General features: G+C 34.7%; 1 pseudogene; it reads left to right on the top strand.

Annotated features, from left to right (window-relative positions):
• The first annotated feature begins 10,690 nt into the window (after window positions 1-10,690).
• On the top strand, window positions 10,691-21,787 carry LOC125874560 (uncharacterized; annotated as a pseudogene).
• Window positions 21,788-24,384: the final 2,597 nt, after the last annotated feature.

The following is a 24,384-nucleotide window of genomic DNA, read 5'->3' on the forward strand; positions in this document are numbered from 1 at the left end:
TGGAGATTTGTCTCAAATGGCTGATTTCTGATAATAGCAGCTATAACTTGATCTATAACGAGGTTTTGGGTGAAAGGAGAAGAAAGTGATCTTCATGACAACATGATTCTGCAAAACGAAAATATTCAAACTTTCATATCATATAATCAACCAACGCATAAAAATTAAGTTGACTAAAAAACGTAATATATGGAAGATAGACATGGACTAAAATATAGTATATATTTATTTGGTTTTGGACTTTGGTGTGTAAAAATTCAAATTCCGAAATTCACTTCTTGAAATTTATGCCTTCTGAGATTGCAGTAGCTGTGGCAATCTCAATTACAGTAAAACCTAAGACACTAAGCAGTGATTAAGCAATATCTGTTCTAATCAACATGTACAAAAGGTAAATATGGTGGTCCAGAAAGCATAACACAATTTTGTAGTAATTTTTACACTTACCAATCCTACCATTTTCATGTTGATTAAGTTAACTTATATGCTTAATATTAAAACATTCATCTTTTCTCTGTTTTGCAGGGGAAAAAAATGCTAAATAGATGGAATGTACGGTATGTAAAATAGTTGAATGAAACATTGATTAGACTGAATATACTTAACTGAAAGAGTAACTCAGAAAAAGACGGTAAAATATATAACTATAAAGTAAAACATGCAAGTTTATTAAAATCAATAAAACTTTACAACTTAGTCGTATGCAATGACATCAAATGCTAAAATAGAATACTTTTCTTTTCTTGGGGAGTTTCTCTAACGGACAACCATCACTATGAGCCTTGTGATAATACAAGGTCTTGCCACGCTGCCAGAGCCATCCAATACTTTACCAGTGTAAAGGATGAGATGCACTAATAATGGATCCAATAGCTAAGCCCTTACAAGAGGCTTTATGAGGAGTTGCCCGAATCAACAGCACGATCCTATCCTACGCTGTCTGCGTAGTTATGAGGTTTGGATTATCTAATTTGTACTCAATTCGGTGATCAATACTACTCTCAAAACATGAAATAGTGCTCAATAAGTGAAAATAGTTCCATCGTCATGGATGAACCTTGGAGGAAGTTAGTTTCTTGAAAACTTCTCTTTCTAAGGTAAATTTTTGAACTAGAAAGGTGAACTATGCATTTGGGGGTTATTAAAAGGCTTTAGACACGTGATAGCATGCAGAAAACATGTCAGGTGCGCTGCCAACGCCAAACATCAAATTCTTTTTCTGGTTGTGCTTTCATGACCGTATCCCTTCCTATTAATTGTCCCCTCCAACCTCTGTCAAATCTGCAAATCAGAAGTAGAAACTACTAGACACATGTTAAGTTGAATGCACCATCGTCCATGCCTTCTGGAACCATAATGACAACTCCAACTGGATCCTTGCTATTCAATCCTTATCCCCTACCCTCCCAACCATCTTATTAATTGGGACACTTTTTTCCCCTTTGCCATTTGACATATCTTGCTGAATAGGAACCATAATATTCATAACAACACAACGCGCTTAATCTCCATCAATCATGTCCTAGCTCGTGCAATCAAATTTACCTACTCTTCTAACTTCCACTCTACTAAAAACAGTCACTAATAATATTCATATCCAGTGGTTTCCCCTCCAAAAGCACCACTCCAAGCTTAACATTAATGGTTCCTTTAAAACCTCATAGTATTTGGGGGTGTCATCAGAGATGAGCTTGGTGGAAGATTAGGTTCTACAAGAGGAAAAAGGAATCAACTCAACTTACATGCTATTGCTTCCTTAATTCATCAATTTCCATCTATGAAGAAAGGGATCCAATTCAGTATCTTGCTTACGAATTCATGTTGTCAACGAGGATCTTAGCCCCTTTCCTTGTTGTTTTCCTGTAAAATGAACAAAAAAAGGAATGCCTTTGAGTGAGAGCAGTCGTTCGTGCACCTGTCCCCAATGGAAGAATGAGTGATCTGTTCCCCTACGGATCATGGTCTTCCTACTCGGTCCCCAAACGCAACTTGCTTTGCTATAGAAATTACTCCCTTTGGAGATCAAAACAGACTCTACAGAGGTGATAACCCTCTTAACATATAACACCAATATGCTTTACAATACACTTCTCTTATTTTGCAGGTGCTATCCGAAGGATTCGACATAATTTCAGGAAGGAAACAAAGTTGCTAACTCTTTAAAAAAGTATGCAAGGATAGATAGTACTACTGAAGATTATATAACTCTTTGAGCTCACCTCCATGGGTAGTGCAATCTCTACATGAAGATAAGGAAGGACATACTACCACTAAACACGGGTCCTCTAGTAGTTGTTTAGTCTAGCTAAATTTCGGAATACCAACATCCCAAATCAAATATGCTACTAGACTAGAAACGACATTGTAGACCTGTTGGAACCATGAAAACACCAAATCAAGATCATCTTAACCAAATGTTGACCGAAGTCAACTCTTAAGTTAGAAATTTCAAAATTTCCATCCAACAACTCAAAACTCGTCCGAAATTTTTTGGGACCCAAACCAAAAATCCAACCAACCCAAAAATCACCTTTCGAAGATGATAGAACTATCAAAATTCTATTTCAAGCTCGTCTTCTAGAAAAACCCTTAGTTGAGTAAGTTGAGTGACTTTGAAGTTATAAAAGAAAGTTAAGTGACTTTCTGTGAAAAGAACTATTAGTTGAATGACCATTTGTACAACTAGTATAATTTATCCGCCCCCGTCTTAAATTTTCCTCTCAACTCCGAGAGAAACTAAATCATGCAACAAAGAATTAGCTTATAGAGGGTGGCTTTTCTTTTGCAGAATATTCAATTGAATCCTAGTATTGCAAAATGCATATTTTTATAACAGTGTCACTCGAGTGTCGTCTTTCATTTTCCATCAAATTAAGAAAAGCATTTTGTTGTCTCTTCTATTTCCAAAGCAGCTTCATACTATCCGGCTTCAGACCTCTCTTCTTTATAAGATCCTCGACATCTAGTAGGTAACTCCTCAAGCCTTCTGAATGTTTCACCTCCTTCTGCAATAACTTTGCCAAATACTGCCTGCTTGAGGTGCATGTCAAGGGAGCTTTGAAATTATGATGAATCATATTTCCTCCAAATTGAAAGGATTCACCACATGTTTTACCTCACTATATTCACCAACATATTAGATATCATGAATATTGAATGCAGAACCAAACAAGGAATTGTAATACTAAGAAATGAGAAGGAGACGGAGCTCGTGCTTTGTCCCTTATACACCTCATTCAAGCAAAAAATTCTCGCAATCGTAGTAAGGTCAGAGATTAATTTCCTTTTATGGATGAGGTAGAACAAGATCATATTTTTCTCTAAGCAACCCATAAAGGACAAAGGAGAGATGTTAACGATTTAATGAAAAGAAGAGTCACATTAAAAAAAATTTGAACAAATATGTGATAACTATGGAAAGACATAAACAAAGGGCTGGAGCCATTGGTTTTTTTTCCGCAAACACACTTTACTTGTAAAAATTCCACTTTACTTGTCAAATATTTATGAGTTTCTCTTGCTCAATTAGTCATGTATAAGTTTTGTGGGAGCTCGTCTCTGCCCCGGAGCTCCCACCACCCATCCCTAGGCGTCGTGCCCAGAGGCCCTCCACCCCCCGCCGCGAGGCCCTCCACCCGCCTCAAGGCACCGCCCCTGCCCTGCCTTGAAGCACGCCCCCCCACCCCCCGCCCCCCGCTCACCTCGAGGAGTCGTGGCTCAAGGCCCCCTGCCCCCGCCTCGACTCCATTTGCAACACCTGCATAATACGTAAGTCTTAGTGCCACTGGAATGTTTAACACTTGCAGGTTCTGTGAATCAAGGATATGTACCTCCTTCTTGAAGTAAGTGTTGTCTGACTCTTCTTCTTGAGGTGCACATATCTCCTCATATTTTCTGCAATATTCATTTCGCATATAGATATGCTTGTAATATTTGAGGAAACAACAATATGAAACGCACTCTAGGAAAAATTTGTAAAGATCATGGCGAAAAGATATGCAGTAGAGGTCAGAAAGTAGTTTTTTATGATGCGATCATCATGTAAGCTACTCCAAGTAACTATAGTTGTAAACTTCTAATATCTTTTTTCTCTAAAGCTTTGTCCCTGATGGAATATCAGTATACTGAAACTTATGAACAAATATTGATCCTAGCATGCATGCTAGGATTTGTCTTTTTGTACTTTCGCCTAGTACAATGATCAAAGATAAAACATGTTTGATAACAAATGTTAGTAAAACTGCAATTCAGTTAAAGTTAGCAGCAAACCATGAATGCATACCTGCAACACAAAACATATATGAACTCCACATGTTTAAGAAGCAGTTAGATATTGCATGTAAAGTGACTCGCCTAACCTCCAAGTGATTCACCGGGAATTCTATCCTTGACGAGTCAATATCTTCCCTCTCTGTTATATAATCCGCCAGTTTTATCAAGTTCCACACCTTCAAAATTTGCAGATAAGTATTATTTTCAGAGGTTAGATATTAGATAATAAGTACTGCGGTTTGAGACGAAAACTGTACTTTATCAACAACAAATCTCCATTTCCTTACCGTATCATTTATTAATGGCATTGTATCACCTTTTTTCCATGAAAAAAGTAGTTAAGGCTGATCAACTCAATCAAATAGTAGCATCCAAGCATTCAGCGAAAGAAATTAGTACAACAAGTTCAGTTCTTGATTTTTCCTCCTCCTTAATATGAAGCCAATAATAACAGGGTATTAAGTACTCTCCCATATTGTTTATATCCGAATAAGCAAGTACTTGTACAGGCGCAACAAAATGGATACGTCAAAACAAAAAGGCCAAAGGTTTCGCTAGTAAATGCAGAATAATTGTACATACTACAAATTTAGGACAGTTGACCAATAGCCTATTGGACCTAAGTGTACCTTTTTGTATGAGAAGATAACCAAGAGTAAAACTGAAGCAAAGAGCAAATGCACATGTTTAAACATCACGATATGTTGTCATATTGGTGTCCATGGTATCGAGAATCAATTGCTACAGCTATGTATCCCCTCGAAGCATATGCCTGAATCCAAAAAAGAAAAAAGAGAATCGTACATAGAATTGTCATTCATTGCTTCTGCTTGATGGTAATATGGGGAGTACTTCTAAGAAAACAAAATATCATGCCCTTAACCACTCTTCGTAACCACTCTTTACATTTGTTTGTACTATGCAGGAAGACAATAGCTGGCCTCTTTTTCTTATCGGTTTCCTTCATGCTTAATACCAAGACAGGCAACTGCCCTAGCTCTCCTTCCTCGAAACAGTGAGTTCATGGTCAATACTTATAGCTGGAGACATTGAGAACATTACTTCTAAAACATGAGTATTCCCACATATATCTCCATTCAATAAATCAGATACTTTTTGTAATGAAAGATATATAATTGAAGCAGCCACTTAATTTGACTGCTATGCTCAGTCTTTTTTAATTATCGCAGAACCACTGCATAGCGAGCATCCAATTCAAAGAGCTGAAAAGAGATAGAGGGTAAACATTTTTATACCTCGCAGGCCCATTGTAGCACATAATTTATCAATGTTGACAATTTTATCCCCTGATTCCAAGTCCACAAGTACATCTCTCTTACATATAACTGCAGCAGGAATAAAAAATAGATAAATTTTATAAATAGATGTGATAGTTAAAATGAAATGCTAGAACAAGGACTACTCTCTGATGAAAAGATCAAAACCTGCTGCTTTGACATGTTCTGAGATGTAGAGGGTGCTACACGCCTTCTTCTCGACGGAATCAACTGCAGCCGATTAATTCATGGTCATCTATGTATTCGACCTTTGGACTTCTCACTGTGTCAGAAGTTGACATAGATTCATCCATGGAGACTAATGATCCATCTGAGTGAGATGGAGATATGTCCATGCTGCAAGTGGCAGGAACAGGAATGGCAGTGATCTTAGGCTTAACAACATCACTTCTTTGAATAGAAACAGGTTTTGCTGCTTGGCATAACAACATTACTGTTGCAAGTAGAAAAGTTCTTCTTTATGCTTACAATCTTGGATGTACATGGTGCCTTCCAAAGCCTAAATGATTCCAAGTTAGTCACAACTTCAGATACAAGAAGCAATTTTTTTCAATTCACTCACATTGCAAAACAGCTTATTAAGTAAAAGGTTCATCAAACTGTGAAAACTCAAAATTATCAAAAGTTGCTTAACTTCTTCTGCTCATTTGTGTAAAGATAAATTTTGTCCTTGACAAATTAAGAACAGTAATAAAATCATTTAAGGAGACTAAAAAAGTAGATTGGTCCACTGGTCCACAGGAATGATATGATAAACAATTCATGACAATCTAGAATTCCACTTTTCCAATTCATGATTGTCCATTTGAAAAAAAGAAAAAACTTTTTTTCAACCTAATAACATAAACATTAGAACTTTCTTTAAATGTTCAAAAAGCAAAGTGAACAGATGAACAAAAAGCATGAATTGGGGAAAGATGTTTCAAATTTTCCATTCATAATACTTTTTAACCATTAAAAGAAAACATAGTTTTTAAAAAGATAAAACAAATCCCTTGACAACTAAAGCATTTCCTGCTAAAAACAGTGAACTTGTTTATATACAAGGGAAGTCAATAAACAAAGAATTCAACTTCCAAATATCACAATCTTGCCTAAGAGTGCCGGCTTTACTCCTATTCTGAGTGAAGGAGAATGCAAAAGGAGAGTCAAGGCAAGGTCTGTACAAAGGAAATGCCAACATTTGTCTCTGTATTCATTTGGATCTTAGCAGATTGAATATGACTTCTTCATCGTCCGATAATGAGGACTTCATCGTCTCAGCTGCATTTCTCTCCCATTGTCAGATAATTAAGTCGACTGCTCCATCAAGGCCACCAAAAGATTTTGTCTGTCCAATAACTGGACAGATATTCAATGATCCCGTCACCCTTGAAACCGGTCAAAAATATGAAAGGAAAGCCATCCAGGAATGGATAAAAAGATGTAATACAACATGCCCCATTACAAGGCAGTCTTTATCTGCAGCTACTCTTCCTAAAACCATTTATGTCCTGAAGAGACTGATAACCTCTTGGAGGGAACAACACCCCTGATCTAGCTCAGGGGTTTTCCTACTCTCAAACACCGCAAAGTTATTTAAACATTCCGTCTTCAAGAGAGAGATCATCTGAGTCTACTCCATCTCTGACATTTAATCATCCCAATCATAGGAGGATAGAGGAAATCGTGGATCAAAGATCACAAAGATTTATGCGAGCAGTTGTATCAATGTCGTCACCTACTAGAGTAATTTCTCAATGCAATTATCAATAACTTAAAACCTTATAATTGCACTAGGTGAATTTCAAATTCTAAATACACTAATTATTTATATTTATTGATACTTCATGCTCTATGCAACAAACTTAATATAAAGTGGCTGAAAAAAATTTCAAATACATAATTTTAGTTACATCAACCAAGTCATTTGTTCAAAATTTGATCCACAACAATAAATATCTATAAAGACCAAAATCATATGAGATTCAATATATTTTTCATGTCGTCCTTTAATGCAAACATGCATTTTATTTTGTAAATTTAAATTCTCGACAAGATTTAAATTAGCGTAGTCTAAACTATTTCTTTTTTCATATGCATTCAAATGATTTAGATACTAGAACAAAGAGTAAGGAAAAATCGACGTTGAGTTTCCAAAATTTAGACAAAAAGAGAAGATAATTTTGGTGGGGAAGGTCTAAAACAAATCTTAATCATTTGTATGACTATAAATTATTTCATTAATGACAAAAGAAGAATTACAAACTAAAATTGTTTCTAATTAATATGAAAAAGTAACATTCGTTTGTTCCTTCGCCCCTCTCACTATCATGCTTGAATTCACGATTCCTAATTCTGGTTGAGGGTACTTGCTACTTATCTAAATTTAAAATCTTTCTTGTCCGAATAGATCAACAAAGGAATTAAATTCAGACCTTCCTGGTGTGTCTAGTGCATAATTAGCGATTATTTTCTTCTTGGTAAACATATTGTATTTGAACTTTGCAATAGCTGTACATTTGTAATTTCGTTGTAATTACAATATGACAAATAAATAGATCAGTGTAACTACTACGTTATGTAATTACTATCCATACCAATTTCAATTAACATGTGACTTTTCAAAAAGATACTTAATATATTCGAAGGGTAATATCGTAATACTATTGCGTGCCAAGTAATGGACAACTATTGGATAGATGAAGTAATTATAATATTTAATCTTATTTATCGTTTAACTATACATATAAAACGACATTCATTCAGCAAAGCCCTATAATTGATTTTGTTGTCAGGCAACGCGGGATTGCTTGTGTTCCTCTGTATATAGTCTATCGACCCCTGTGCACCGCCGGAGACCAACAGAGAAAAACGACGACGGATGCCGATGAACGACGACAGAGTGAAGGTTCTATTGCTTCTCTTTTTCATTTTGCTCCTGCTCATCGAGTAAAATATCTTTATAACTAATATGTCTCTCATAGAAACTTAAGCTCAAGCTCTGAGAAACACTCAATTATACTAATAGACACACCGAAAATGAGGTCATGCATGTATTCTGAGATATTTCTCCTTTGAATTTGAGTGTTTTTAGTGCCTTTCTTAAGGCATTACATAAATGTAGTACAATTAAGAAATTAAAGGCTCAAGTAGTATTGTTCTTTCTCCAGATTTTTAATAGCAATTGTTGATTTTGGCAAATAGCATAGTTTTGTGTTTTATTGTTTCCACACCCATAGTTTTGATGAAGATGTGATATCTCCTTGTTCTTAGAAAGAATGGTGGAGGAAGTTGCTCAAAAAATCTAAATTCCTGTGTAAATTCAGACTTTAATTTTTAAGAAAATTGAAACAAAATTTATTATTCAGAAAGTAGGCGTGAAAGTACTATTAGTGTAAAAAACAACTACATTCAATTCCAAGCTAGGTTGCATCACCTATATGAATTACATAGGAAAAGAGCAAGATATTTATGATAAGGAAGAAAAATTGACTCAGATATAAAGCTAAATGCATTCGGGAGGACAATTGTACTTTCCTGATTCTTCTAGATGGGATCTGAGGATGTGAGGTCGTCGTATATATCCTATTTAGCTATTTATGTTTTCTGGATAGTGCCAGCATAAGATTGACTTGGAATTCAAAGGTTTTGCACTAAAAGTTATGATCAATTTATACTCGAGGGCTCTTTAATTGGATCTTTCAGATTACTTTTTGTTCCTACCTCGACTATTTCCTTCTTATTCTTTTAATTTTTCAATTATACTGGTTGGACTTGGTCTAGACAAATTATTATTATTATTTTGGGGGTGGGGAGAAGGGGTTGTCTTTAGTTGAATTGCTGCTGTGGATGGTATAAGGCAGGACTTGCTGGTCGAATGTTGGTCTGTCAGAATGAAGTCGAAGTCGCTTGAAAGATTATTCCGTAAAACCTCAGGGTCCTGGCACTATTTTCTCTTACTTTTATTTTTTATGTACTGTTTGAAACAGTTGCGATCGCAATGATGAGTAGTCATATTCTAAAATGATGTGTCTTTTAGACCCCCTTAGGCCCTTACTCTGTTAAAATTTCATATCTACAACAGGACCTATTTTTCAAGACTTCAACTAATATATGCTTGACATCAAATATATAAACTAGTCAGCAAACTAAAATGAATTTCTTTTCAGTTGCCCAACGTCTGGTCAAGTGGTCTGAATTCTTAAAAATGTGGAATTTTTATATCTACAGCCTCAGATTAGATTCTTCTTTTTCTATAGCATATGTGCTAATCTGCATATCGACCTTTATCTAGAAGCTAGCTCCAGTGGTCTTCAATTTTAAATGGAAAAAGAATAAAATATATATGAAGGTTTGCTACGATTTACACTTAATAGTTACTTCACCACTTGGTGTGAATGGAAACTCTGCAAGCTACTGATTTCTTTGACAGATTTTCCTTGATAAGAAAATTTGATCGCAGTTTTTTGTTATTATTTTGTTTCAATTGTCAATTAATGCTAATCCTGTAGTTGTGCATGATCCGTTGAGGTTCAATCAAGGTGGTCATGCTGATTCCTTTTCTTTTACAAGGGACACAATGCAAAATGGAACTGCTAAGGTAGCTGTCTACAACTCCAAGGTTGTTAACATTATGCAAGAAGTTTGCACCAGTTGTATCATTTCATCTTGCTGGAAATGTAATCTGTAAAATTAGTGCTTTCGGAAAGATTATTTATATACACAACATTGTTTAACATATTTTCTATTATTCCCTTCCTTTTCAAAATATTACTAAAATCTCTTTTTTTACTCCCTTAAACCTAGCTTCCGGATACATAACTCCCCATCTCCTAATCCATGTTTATCTCCCGTTTTTTCACTCCTTCAATCACTCCCTATTTTTTCTCCAATAATCTTATCATTTCAATTTTGAATTTCAAGATGTTTCTCACTCTAGTCAAACGATTTCATCATTTTAGGTATTGTTTTAATTTCCTTTTTTTTTACTCATAGTTCATACTTTTTTTTTCTTCATTAAAATTTTGATACATTATGGATGATGCTCCTTCATTAAGTATAGGGATTACCCAAATAATGTCATCTAACACTAATCATGTTTAGGACAATGAAGACGTCGGTTGGGCTAAAATAGATCAAAAAAATTGTTTGATCCTCTAGTAATGGCCAATGTGAGTATTGAGAATGTGAAGAAGGACGTGCCTTCTTCTTCAAAAGCGAAGGTTGAAAAAACCCCTAAAAAAAGGGGTAGAAAAGTATCATCTCCAATTTCTCGGCCTAGTCTACCCAAGGTAATGAGTTTCGATCTATTTCTGTGTTTTATTTGCTGTTCAATCTTCCATTTAGTTGTCTATTTAAATATATGATACATAACTGAAAAATTAATGTTATCATATTACAATGTATAATTATTCAATTTATTTTTTGATACATAAAACCCTAACATTGTCAAGTTGTTCTCAATGTATCAAGATATAAATACAAGATAATGTATTGTATTATGTATCAGTCCCAACATATCATATACATGATACAAAAATATAATGTTGAGTTGTTCTCAATCTTTTCATTAAGTGATACAAAAAATTTGTTACATATTGTTCTCAATGTATCAAGTTGTAAATATACTGTAACGGGCTAAATTATGTATCAATCCCAACTAATGACATATATTATGTTGTAATCTGCTTATTTAAGTGTCAAACCCAACTTATCATCTACATGATACAAAAATAACATCATTGAAGTTGCCAAATATCAATTTATAATGAGTTTCCAAATTCAAATATATGATTTACACATTTATTAAGGTCTAGTGTGTTTCATATACAAATATTAATATTATGTATCAGATACAAATATAATAGTCATTGTAAATTCAATTGTCCATTATTCAACATATATCATGTTTATATTATTTTATGTGTTTAACTGTTGTTCATTTGTCTCATTATAGTCTGTGAAATACAAGATAAAACAAATTCCTACCCACTCTTTGAGGTTTGGTTCGACCTACAACATGGATTTTGTAGAAGATTTGAATTTGTCCATAGGGGTTAAGGGTGTTGAATTATTTAAGAATACAATTTTTGGTCCATATCTCAACATCCCTAACTGCAATTACCAAGGGCAAATAACAAAGTGTCTGCTACTACTTGAGCTGGAGCAGGATAACATAGATGAGCTCCATATTCGTCATGCAAGTGGGAATATTTTGCATTTCACTATCAAAGAATTTGCAATTATTACTGGCCTGAAATGCACAGGGAATGTTGATGAATTTAGATATCCTGATTCCACTCATAGCAGGTTGATTCAAAGATACTTCCCTGAGTCAAAAGATAGTGTAAACAAGGGTTGTTTAGTTCAAAGATTTATGATGGGTGAATGGGAGAACAATCAAGATGCCGTTGAAATGGCAATCCTATATTTCATTCACACGTTTGTTTTTTCCCAACTTGGTGATACAAATATACCTATCCACCATTTCTTTATGGTTGAAGACGGAAGGTATCAAAAATATCCATGGGGACAAATTGCATTCTCAAAATTGATGAAAACATTGAGACAAAAGTTCACCAAAGAAAAGAAGTTGTATCAATTAGCCGGGATGCCATATTCTCTTAATGTTTGGATATATGAATGTGCCTCTATAATCAGTGATGAAATTGCTGTTAAAGAGGGCAGTTATATACCGAGGATATGCAACTGGCGAGTTGTGGGGGTCAAGCCAAAATTTGACATGTTTATGTCTAGCATCTTCACTCAGGTAATGTTTGTTTTGATCAAAATTTGACATTTTAATGTCTAGCATCTTCACTCGGTAATGTTTGTTTTGACAGTGTACAATGAACAATTTTCACTTCATATTATTGTATCATTTTTGTGATTAGTGATACATAATCCTGTTTATTATGTTAATTTATATATGCAATCCAGAATGCTTGCAATGATATACATCCAACAACGGAGGAAATGTCAGCACTTGATTTGCCTGCTAATGTTAATACTTCTCCTTCTGAACGTCATACTTCAGCTGCCAAGTCCAAGCAGGTTCAACCACAAGACCTTCTCGAATTTGAGAACTTTTCTACTAATCATACGGATCAATTTTTAAGGAAATCAAGACGCATGTCTACTACATCATCTACACCCCCTCCAAAGAGGAGAAGGAATGCTCATCCAGCCAAACCAAAGGTTACTCAAGTTAACCAACCAGAACAATTGGTTGTGCAAACAAAACGAAAAATTCCAATTCCAGATTCAGGTGGTAATTTATTTGATATTCATGGTCCTTCATTTGATCGTAAAGAATCTTCTGATAAATCAGGTATTAAACAAGTTAAGAAATACCTGAAGAAATACGTAAGTGATTGTAATAATTAGTTTTTAATATGTATATTTGTACAATAATTACATATTAACTTATTTTTATATATTTTCAGCTTGACAAAAAATTTCAGCATTTAGAGGATTTAATCAAATTAAACCACATCGAGTTGGTGAATGGTGTTCGGAATCCAGATAAGCAAGAAGAAGAGGTAGTAGTTTATTTATCAAATACTTACCGTTAAAACAAATTTCTTTGTTTGATATGTATCTTTTTTTCTTCACGAAGAATATTGCTGGCACATCTATTCCAACTACCATGTCAGGTTTTCAAGAAGGCCATTTTGCCCACCCACCTAGCACTGACCAGATGTTTGAACAACGGAGTTCATCGATTGCGATGGACTTTCCCAACAATGATCCAATTGAGGTAGATGTTGTGGAGGCTCAAGAACAAAATCATATTTCCGAACAGAAGGCTGTAGAAGTAAGTATATGATACGTATTTTTTTTACAGGTTATTCAATATTGATACATTAGTTCTTATAATGGATCAAATACACATTTATAACCCCCCCCCCTCCCACCACACACACACTTGTTTGATACATTGATATATTCAATATTACATTTTATTCAGTTTATTTTAATGTATCAGTCTAATATCTTTTTTTTTTTGGTAAATTGTATTAGTCTAATATCAATTTTGTAAAATATGCAGTTTATATTCATACAATATTCAGTCTAATATCATTGATACATTAATTAATTACTGATAATTTCATATTACAAACATAGGATGTTGATACATGCAAGGATAAAGAAGGCATGAATGATGTATCAGATCTTCCACACACGACAGATGTTCATGATAAAGCAAGTGTATCTAAGAAAGATAATGTAAGTTGAAATTTATATATATGATACATTAATTTATCAATGTATTGCTGTACCTCATCCCTTTTTAGGAATATGAAGCAATTGGAGGCTCCAAAATATCTCAACAAGAAAATTTGGATGAAGTACAACATAATGTCATTAAATCAGATGCAGTTGTAGGACCGAATGATAAATCGGTAAATATTACAATAATTTATCGCATTTTGTAATTGTTTGTTCATTCATCTAATTTATATAATACTTGTTTCAAATCATATAGGATTCTACAACTTCGAATTCAATATCATCTGATACTCAAGAAGCAGTAAATGCACTCCTTTATGGCCTTCGCGCTCCTATGAATGCTCAACCTCTGCAAACTGTCACTCCCCAACAGGTAATCGGTACCCATGATCTGATATCGGACATCATGTTACCCATGTATATAAACAGGAAATGAAATAGTGGTGCATGAAGAGTCAAAGACTCTTGTTCAACGATTGAGACTGTCATCAAAGATCTTTCAATTACCATACTTGACTAAATTTGGGTCTAGTAACATGTTAACATTGCCCATTAAATAATATAGTAAAACACATAAACATCATGTAGTAACCACTAGGGTGATTTCTAATTCTAATAACAATCGTGGGTTCGAATCCTTATTGTGAATTTGTTTTTTTGGAAAAAAAAAAATGCAGCATAAAATGATATGACATGAAATGCACGTTCGTAATATATCACGCCATATCCTTATTGTGAAATGCATGTTTGTAATAAAATGATACATCATGAAATGCTAAATGATATTTTATGTATAATTTTTTTTTTTGTCAAATATGCATTTCATGGTGTTCACACAAATCTTGTACTTTTAGTTTTTTTGATTAATTCAATTGAAATATACTAATTTAAAGAATATAAATCAATGATTTTCTTTATAATATTAGGTAAGAACATATGTTTATTGATTAATATATTTTCAAACGATAATACGTATTTTACATATTTAATTTAGTATCATTTATAAAGTTCCTTATTTTTCTAATATAAATTTTAAATTATTAACTTTAATTTTTAAAATTTAATATAATCTTATGATTACAATTGTGCAACCAAACAATACATTTGTAATTATACTACGACAAACAAATAGGTCAGTGTAATTATTAGGTTGATAATTATTCCCTACACCATTCCAATTACTAGGGTCTAAGTGGCTTTCCAAACATACCTTTAATATTTTCAAAAGATAATATAGAAATATTACTCCTATTAATTATTATTTATGTTTATTAAGGTGTGTGCCAAATTAATAGTGGACAATTATAAATTAATATAATATCTATTCTTATTTATTGTTTAAGTACACATATATATGGACATTTATTCAGCAAAGCCCTATAATTCATTTTGCTGTCAGGCAACGCGCGATTGCCTGTTTCCTCTGCATAGAATCTATCCACCCCTGTCCACCGCCGGCGACCAACAGCGAACAACGACGGGGCGAATGCCGATGAACGACGACAGAGTGAAGGTTCTATTGCTTCTCTTTTTCATTTTGCTACTGTTCATCTCCTGCTCGTTGCGTGAAATGTCTTTTTAACTACTATTTCTGTCATAGAAACTCACGCTCAAGCTTAAAAACTAGGAGAAACACTTAATTATACTAATAGACACAGGAAATGATGTCATGCATGTAATCTGAGATATTTCTCCTTTGAATTTGAGTGTTTTTAGTGCCTTTCTTAAGGCATTACATAAATGTAGTATAATTAAGAAAAATTATGGCTCAAGATATGTTTCTTTCCAGTTTTTTAATAGCAATTGTTGATTTTGGCAAATCGCATAGTTCTCTGTTTGATTATTTCCACAACTACATTTTTGATGAAGATGCTAGCTATCTCCTCCTTCTTAGAAAGAATGGTGGAGGAAGCTGCTCAACAAATCTAAATTCCTGTGTAAATTCAGACTTTAATTTTTGAGAAAATTGAAACAAAATTTATTATTCAGAAAGTAGGCGTGAAAGTACCATTAGTGTAAAAAATAACAACTACATTCAATTCCAAGCTAGGTGGCATCACCTGTATGAATTACGTAGGAAGAGAGCAAGATATCTGTGATAAGGAAGAAAAACTGACTCAGATATAAAGCTAAATGCATTCGGGGGACAGTTGGACTTTCCTGATTCTTCTAGTCATGGGATCTGAGGATGTGAAGGTTGTCATATATATCCTATTAAGCTATTTATGTTTTCTGGATAGTGCCAGCATAAGATTGGCTTGGAATTCGAAGGTTTTGCACTAAAAGTTATGGTCAATTTATACTCGAGGGCTCTTTAATTGGATCTTTCAGATTACTTTTTGTTCCTACCTTGACTATTTCCTTCTTATTCTTTTAATTTTTCAATTATACTGGTTGGACTTGGTCTAGACAAATTATTATTATTATTTTGGGGGTGGGGGGAAGGGGTTGTCTTTAGTTGAATTGCTGCTGTGGATGGTATAAGGCAGGACTTGCTGGTCGAATGTTGGTCTGTCAGAATGAAGTTGACTGTAAAGTCGCTTGCCAGATTATTCCGTAAAACCTCAGGGTCCTGGCACTACTTTCTTCTTCTTTTAGTTTTTCTGCACTGTTTGGAACAGTTGCGACCGCAATGATGAGTAGCAATATTCTAAAATGATGCGTCTTTTAGACCCCCTTAGGCCCTAACTCTGTTAAAATTTCATATCTACAACAGGACCTAGCTTTCAAGACTTTAACTAATGTATGCTTGACATCAAATATATAAACTAGTCTGCAAACTAAAATGAGTTTCTTTTCAGTTGCCTAACGTCTGGTCAAGTGGTCTGAATTCCTAAAAATGTGGAATTTTTATATCTACAGCCTCGGATTAGATTCTCCTTTTTCTATAGCATATATGCTAATCTGCATATCGACCTTTATCTAGAGGGTAAATCCAGTGGACTTCAATTCTAAATGGAAAAAGAATAAAATATGTATGAAGGTTTGCTACGATTTACACTTAATAGTTACTTCAACACTTGGTGTGATAGGAAACTCTGCAAGCTACTGATTAGATGTCTTTGGCAGATTTTCCTTGATGAGAAAATTTGATCGCAATATTTTGTTATTATTTTGTTTCAGTTGCCAATTAATGCTAATCCAGTAGTTGTGCATGATCCGTTGAGGTTCAATCAAGGTGGTCAGTCTGATCCCTATTCTTTTGCAAGGGACACAATGCAAAATGGAACTGCCGAGGCAGCTGTCTACAATTCCAAGGTTGTTAACATTATGCAAGAAGTTTGCACCAGTTGTATCATTTCATCTTGCTGGAAATGTAATCTGTAAATTAGTGTTTTCTTGTGATTAATGGATTATCCATTCACAACTGTTACTTGAGATTTACCACATTTTTAATATTTTGCAAAATCAATCAGTCAAAAGTACCAGCTGTATACTGCAGAAACTTGAGGATGCTGTGCATGAGATGGGTCTGAAACTTAAACATCATGAAGAGAATATCAGTTTCCTAAAAGCTCAGAAGAACAGATTGGATAATTCAATCTTAGATATGCACGGTACCTTCCTTTTCGCTAAGTTCAGTGAGTAGTGTGAAGTGGTGCATGTGTAAATCTAATAGGGTCATTCTAGTAGCTATTTTTGTTGCATCAGTGGGTATCCTTTAATCGATGAATTTACTCTTTGTATTATGAAGTTAAGTATTCACATGAGAGAACTATAATATTTGTCTCAAAAAAAAGTATTCACATGAGAGAACTACAATATCAAGATCTCTTTTTCACATTTTGTGTTTGTGGGTACTGTAGTTGCTCTTTGCAAGTATCAGACAGCAAGCGAATCTGGTTCTGAAAATGAGGAACTTTCCCATGTACAGAGTGAGGAGGAGACACTTGGACACATCTTTGTACATGAGAAATCTGCAGCTGGCATCTGGTACGAGCTAAAACGTCATCATGGAACTCAAGCTTCTCATCTTCCTTTGATGAAGGATGTTGTGGGAATTGTTGCTATGCTTGGGAACGTTGATGACGATAATCTTAGCAGGTTAATTTTATGCCAATTTCTGTATTTTATTGCCTTTTTAGCCATAATATAGCTGCATTACAATTTTTGCTTAGCTACATTACAGTTCTTCCCAGTTTTCTTCAGCCATGTCCTTGAAAGTTGAAATTATAGAATCTTTTGTTTCTGTCTCAATTAGAATGATGACATGTGGCCAGCTTAAGATTAAGAAGTAAAGATTTAGTTACGTAATGATATTCTTATTGATTAGAGATGTGCTTAAAACAATTGTGTGCAAAAATGGGGTTGTTTGTATATAGGTTTTCACTTCAGCAATAAGTAAATATATTGTGGTGTTAATGTTAGCTTCTTATCGTGGATATTGAAGTTTGCATCTCATGGGAAGTGTTAAGGATTAATGTCATGACCCGAAATCCTAAGCCATGATGGCACCTGCCCGAACGCCATATGTGAAGCATTCATCATTCCAAGTCCATTTCATTTATCGAAAAGAGGGAGTAAAAGCAACAAATAGAATCTATCCATTAAGAAAGCGATAGAATGAAAGAGTGCAAAATGTACGAGCTACAACCCCCACAATTTGGTGACATGAGTACAAAGCTTCTAATTTTCTCTCTGTAACACACCCGATCACCTCAAGAACCACACCATCCATTCCCGCAAGTCAAATAGCATAATAAGGTTACAAGGAAGGCCAAATTGGGAAAAGGAGTTCAAAAGCACAAAATGACCATGCGGGTTGTTACATAATGTATGTGAAAAATAGACATATATCTTTTCGAGTGAGAACTGTAATTGATAAACAAATTTCTCATTAAGAATTATTATTATTTATAATCGACCCTATGTAAAGCAATGACGAGAGTTGGTCTTACCATACCAGCCTCCACGCTCACTCAACAGAAAATCAGAGTCCAATATATTAATCAGGAATCAATAGAATATTAGGATAGAGGAAATAATCAGCTGAACTCAGAGTCTACCAATAGTCTACTATCACAAGTAAGATCAGTTCAACAGGTAAGAAGTCACATAAAGCATACAAATTGATATTATGCAATGCATGTGATATGCTGGCTAATGCACCAATACACACACGCCACCTGCTTTAGGCTGGTTGTGCTCCATTGGGGCGCGAGGTCCATGTTCTAACTTCAGATCTTGCCTGTAGGCTATCGGAGAAAAACCAAATGAAAGGAAACTGTATCTCAATACCTTTGGATCCTGTACGTAGGCTATTGGAAAAGAACCATATGATTCATCAATGTACTATGTATGTGAACTCATACGAAAGCATGAGTACCCAGATACGAAAAATATATGTCATTAACATATATAAATGCCTTTTCATCAAATCAACGCTCTAAGTTTATGGATAATCATGAATCATGAATGTCATGCCAATTGAGTGATCATTTAACAACCAAAAAGCTCATATACCATGCTCCAACATATATTGATATGATAAATCAGTCAGATAGTCAGTATTCGACTTCTACCCTTATCATGGCACCAGTACATGCATAAGTACTCGTCATCTCACTTGTACGGAACTCCCAACGCCCTTACCCCTTCACATCAGCATTTACCAACACAAACACTTTAAAAGAGTTTAGAAAGTCTCAACTTGCCTTAAACCCCAAGCACAAAATGTCCTGTGTTCGTGGGATTTGATGTTGAGTAATATTTGTTCCCACATTTTCTCTTACCTGCCTCCATGTTTTTGTTACACATCTCTGTAGTCTCGAAGAACATTCAGAAAAACATGAATCTCTTTCTGTTTAAATTAGTTATGATGATATGGGAACTTGGGAAGCATGCTGTTTCAAGTAGGGGAAATAATGACAGTTTTTTCTGTTGATGGTTGACATGTATATTTGATCTCTTAAATCCAGGCTCCTCTCAGATTATTTGGGACTTGAGACTATGCTAGCAATTGTTTGCAAGACGTGTGATGGTATTAAAGCGCTGGAGACATACGACAAGGAAGGTCGCATAAACAAAACTTTGGGTCTTCATGGACTTGGAGCTTCTATTGGAAAGCCTTTGGATGGCCGCTTTCTTGTTATCTGTCTTGAAAAATTAAGGTTTGCGGTCAAAATTATGTTTCTTGTAAAAACTGATGCATCTCTTTTACATACATATGACGCCTTTCCTTCTTTCGGTTCATTTTAGACCATATGCTGATGATTTCATAGCTGATGACCCTCAAAGGAGGCTTGATATTCTGAAGCCAAGATTACCCAATGGGGACTCTCCACCTGGTTTTCTTGGTTTTGCTGTGAATATGGTCAACATAGACAGTGTGAACTTATATTGTGCTACAATCTCCGGTCATGGTCTAAGAGAGACTCTTTTCTATAACCTGTTTTCCCGCTTGCACGTATACAAGACAAGAGAAGATATGCTACAGGCTCTCCCTTGTATTAGACATGGAGCCATATCCCTGGATGGTGGGATGATAAAGCATAACGGTGTGTTCTCCCTGGGCAAGAGGTAAAGAAGCTTGTCTTAAAAAGTTATTTCTCTGTATTTCGGGAACTACAGAAACAATTCTTTTCTATTTTCATCTGTTTAGAACTCAATCATGGATGACATGGAGGTGCGTACTTTTTCAGGTCGTATGGGTGGTGATACCCTAAATTTATTGATCTCCAAATAACTTGATTCTTTCTGAGTGATATACCATTATAATACCTTGTCTTAACTTTGTGCATTAGTTCTGAAGTGGATATGTTTATTGTTTATACTTATGTGATGGAGCTTTAAGTTTGTGAGTTCAGTAGTACAGCCTTCATGAACTTGCTAAAATCGGTCTCTGATGGTCTCCAACACTGTGTTTATTGTACTTTATTGCACAGCCTTCGGCCTTCTGTCATTTATGCATACTCAGTAAGGATGCTACAAACCGTTTTTATCAATGTGTTTATTGTACTTCATTTCAAGTATGGTTGACACACTATTTATCAGTGAATTTCTTCATCCAAAGATCAACAAGAGACCACACTAAATCATATAATATAATCAAGAAAGATAACCCTATCATAAAATATCTGAATTTGAGAGAGTAGTTCATGCGATTTTCAGGGATTGGACCCAAGGTTATAGTCACATACTTTTCAGCCAATTATCTGCTCTTGCGCTCTCTTAGGCAGAATGTCTCCTCCTAGGTTTATATTGATATAGCATAACTAAGTTGTCGTAAAATTATATATTCTGAATTTATGTTGGTGTTGTCTTTTTTTTTCCTTTGTATTCTTGTGTAAAGGGAAATAAATGTGAAATTCCCAAAGAGCTCTGGAAGGTCAAATCTGCCGCAAAACTACTTCGAAATTGAAAGACAGATAAAGGAGATGAGGTGGAAAAAAGAAAGAACTGTAGAAGATATGCAGAGGGAACAGGCTTTGCTAGAACGCTCAAGGTTCAATTTTGATATAAAGAAGCAAGAGTATTTGAAGTTTCTTGCACAAAGCTCAACCTATGCAACACAGGTAATGAAACAGTAGCTTTCTCAGCTTGCAATATGCTAGTCATTGGTCAATTCTGAGCAGTTTGTGTTGCTGATAGTAAGTAGACAATGAATTTCAGTTATCTCTGAGTTGGTTCTACTAAAGGCATGGACATTTTTAACTTGATCATCATTAATATTGTCCATTAAAGATTCAGCTTTATTTGATTGGAAGTAACTTTTGATAAATGCAAACATTTACTACTATTATGCTTAGCTGAGGATTCTGCATGGAGACAACATGAGAGTTGTATGTTTTCCTGGAAACTACTTAGTGTGTACCTTCTATGTTATGTCAGTAATGGTTCTTTTCATTAAGCAATCTAAAGATCTAGAAATTGGAATGCTAAAATCCTGATGGTTTGACTTGGATGGTTAATGGTTTCATGGGAAATGTGCAGAAATGGTTTTTGGCAGGACGAAGTAAAGATATTTTTGAAGTAGTCTTCGCTGAGATCAGTTTCTGCTATTCGCTTTTAATTTTTAATAATTCTTTCTGTTTTATATTGAGCAAGTAATATCTACGACTTAATCTTGTCTACATATCATCTAAAGCCTCAGGTAGTGTTTGTAGAGTTCTGTAGCACTTTCAAAGACATGTTTATATTGAAGCTATTCAAGTAAAGGCTGTAGGCTCTGTTCCAAATTTGTAGGGAATATTAGATAACAAATAAGAGAGGGCTTCTAATATCTATTAGGCTTTGGAATATAGTTACTTTTCATATTTAGAGTTCTCAACTCTCAAGTAGCAATATTAGAGAGGATGACTATTATAGGCAAGAATTCTGTGCAACTTGGGGAGAATCTTTTGCAAGTATTAAAAATAAAAGTTCTGATCTACCAACCGAATATTTAACCTATCCAATGGTGCGATCCTGCAAATAGAGCAAGAATGTTTCCCTTAGAAAGTACAAAATGGAAATCTGGATCTGCCAAGTGCTTTTTTCAAGTGACAGTCTGAAAGCACGTTTATCATGCCTTGAAGGAGAATGTAGTAGTGTAGGATAGGTGACTGGAAGGTGAAAGAGTACCTCTTGTCTTGAAGCTCTATAAGTATTCTGAAGTTCTGTTCTGTTATATATCTATCTTCCCCATATGTAAAAGGGTAATCAGGATATTACAGGAACAAAGATTAAAGGTTTCTCAGATGAAACAGCAGGCGGTCTGTCATACCTATAAGAAAAAAGAAAATGGTTGTAGAAGACGTTGATTATCCCATATTGGTTTTATCATCGTGCAATGTCACCTTCCCTTTTGCTGGACAGGAATTGGGAAAAGCAAAGAGATTAATTGTTAATACATGATAGTGTTAAGAGGCTTGCTGATGTTGTTAACTGTGAAAGATTATATGAAGTTTAAAGATGTTAAATTATGAAGGCATTTCTCTGACATTGTCACAGGAGTACTCCTTTTGTCAAGCTTTCAATAAACATTCCTATTTGTGTATGATATATTGTTTCCATGAATGCAGCAGAGCTTCAAGCAGGAGGGGAGCACATAGCATGATTGACGAAAATCTGAGAGCATTTTGTGTATTGAACAAGAAGAAGGTCTATCAGTAATCAATCCTGCACCAACTCAGTCTGAAACGTTGTGTTTCAGGATTAATAGAATAGTCTTATGAATTCCTGATCATCGTCTAGCTCAGTTTCATGCATGTAACAAACTTAGGTACATGGTGATAACCTGTCCCAAGGTTATAGAATGTGTAGTTAACTGGGCATCGTCTTGTGGTAGTATTGCAAATTCCAGTTACTAAAGCTGAAAATGGATTGTGATCCAACAAAGAAAATTTTCAACGAAAATGTGCCTTGAGCATGTTGGAAATAGTGGGCGTGAATGCTGTTATCCTCAAAATCAGATTCATCTGTTTCTGTTTCTGTTTGTGTAAACTGTAAAGGCCAACCTGGCGTCTCAGAGTTGAAGACATTAATGCGTTTTCCAAAGTGTGTTTGATGAAGTCATATTTTAGTAATCTACGAGTTGGTTCAAGGTTTAGGTAAAAACCGATTCAAATGAAAACTAAACCAAACCAATTAAATAAATTAATTTTATTTTGGTTTGGTTTTAAAGTTGATAATATTTGGTAAATATATATTTAAATTCAAATGTTTTTAATCATAATAACAACATACGACGGCTACTTCTGTTGGTGTATATATACAACCAAAACCAGACTACAAAAGGAGGGTATATGCAAGTGAAGCTCAACAAAATAAAAGCACCAAGCCTATAAACTTTGTTGTAACCTCAATGATACATTCTCTCCACATTTTCATCTATTCATACATCTACAGTAAATGGGCATTTAAGCTGGAAGATGAAGACCCTAGCTGTGCAATCCAAATAATACCATATATAAAGAGGTAATGAGAAGTGAAAATGTTATATCAACTAAACAATTAGCTATGTTTTAGTTAGTACACTGGTATACTCTAATAAAACTTATAATATAGCAAAAAAAAAATAGTACTATATGTAAATGAAGAGAAGCCCTCGGAGCTAACAATAGAGTTATCTTTTTATGACCTGTAGGTCAAAAATTTGAACCCTGAAATTGTACACTAACACTTGCACCAGAGTGCATCACGTTCTCTTGGGATATGGAGCTTGGACCCTGACACCGCATGAACCAGAATACTTCCTGCACCAAAAAGCCTTTTTTTAGGCTATAGGATAATTTTTTTCTTTTCAACAAAGAGATATTTGAATATACAAGGGTTGTTTCTTCAGAGAAAGAAAGCAATGAAGCAGAATTAAAGTGGCAAACGAGCGAATCGAATCGAATATGAGTCGATCAAAAAACGAGTTAAATAAAAATGAATAAGTTACTCGACTCTACTCACATTTTAAATGGGTAAAAACGAGTTATCCAATGGATAATATGAGTAACCATATTTATTTATATTATAATAGAAATCTTGTTAAAAGCTTTAAAAACAAAAAAAAATAAAAAAATTTATCACTTCACTCCACCCCCTACCAGCCCCCCTACCCCCTATCCCAAAAAAATGTAAAAAAATAAAATAAAAATTACCACCCCACCCCTACCAGCCCCCCCACACCCCC

Source organism: Solanum stenotomum, chromosome 8 (assembly GCF_019186545.1).
Source record: "Solanum stenotomum isolate F172 chromosome 8, ASM1918654v1, whole genome shotgun sequence".
Classification (NCBI taxonomy): Eukaryota; Viridiplantae; Streptophyta; class Magnoliopsida; order Solanales; family Solanaceae; genus Solanum; species Solanum stenotomum.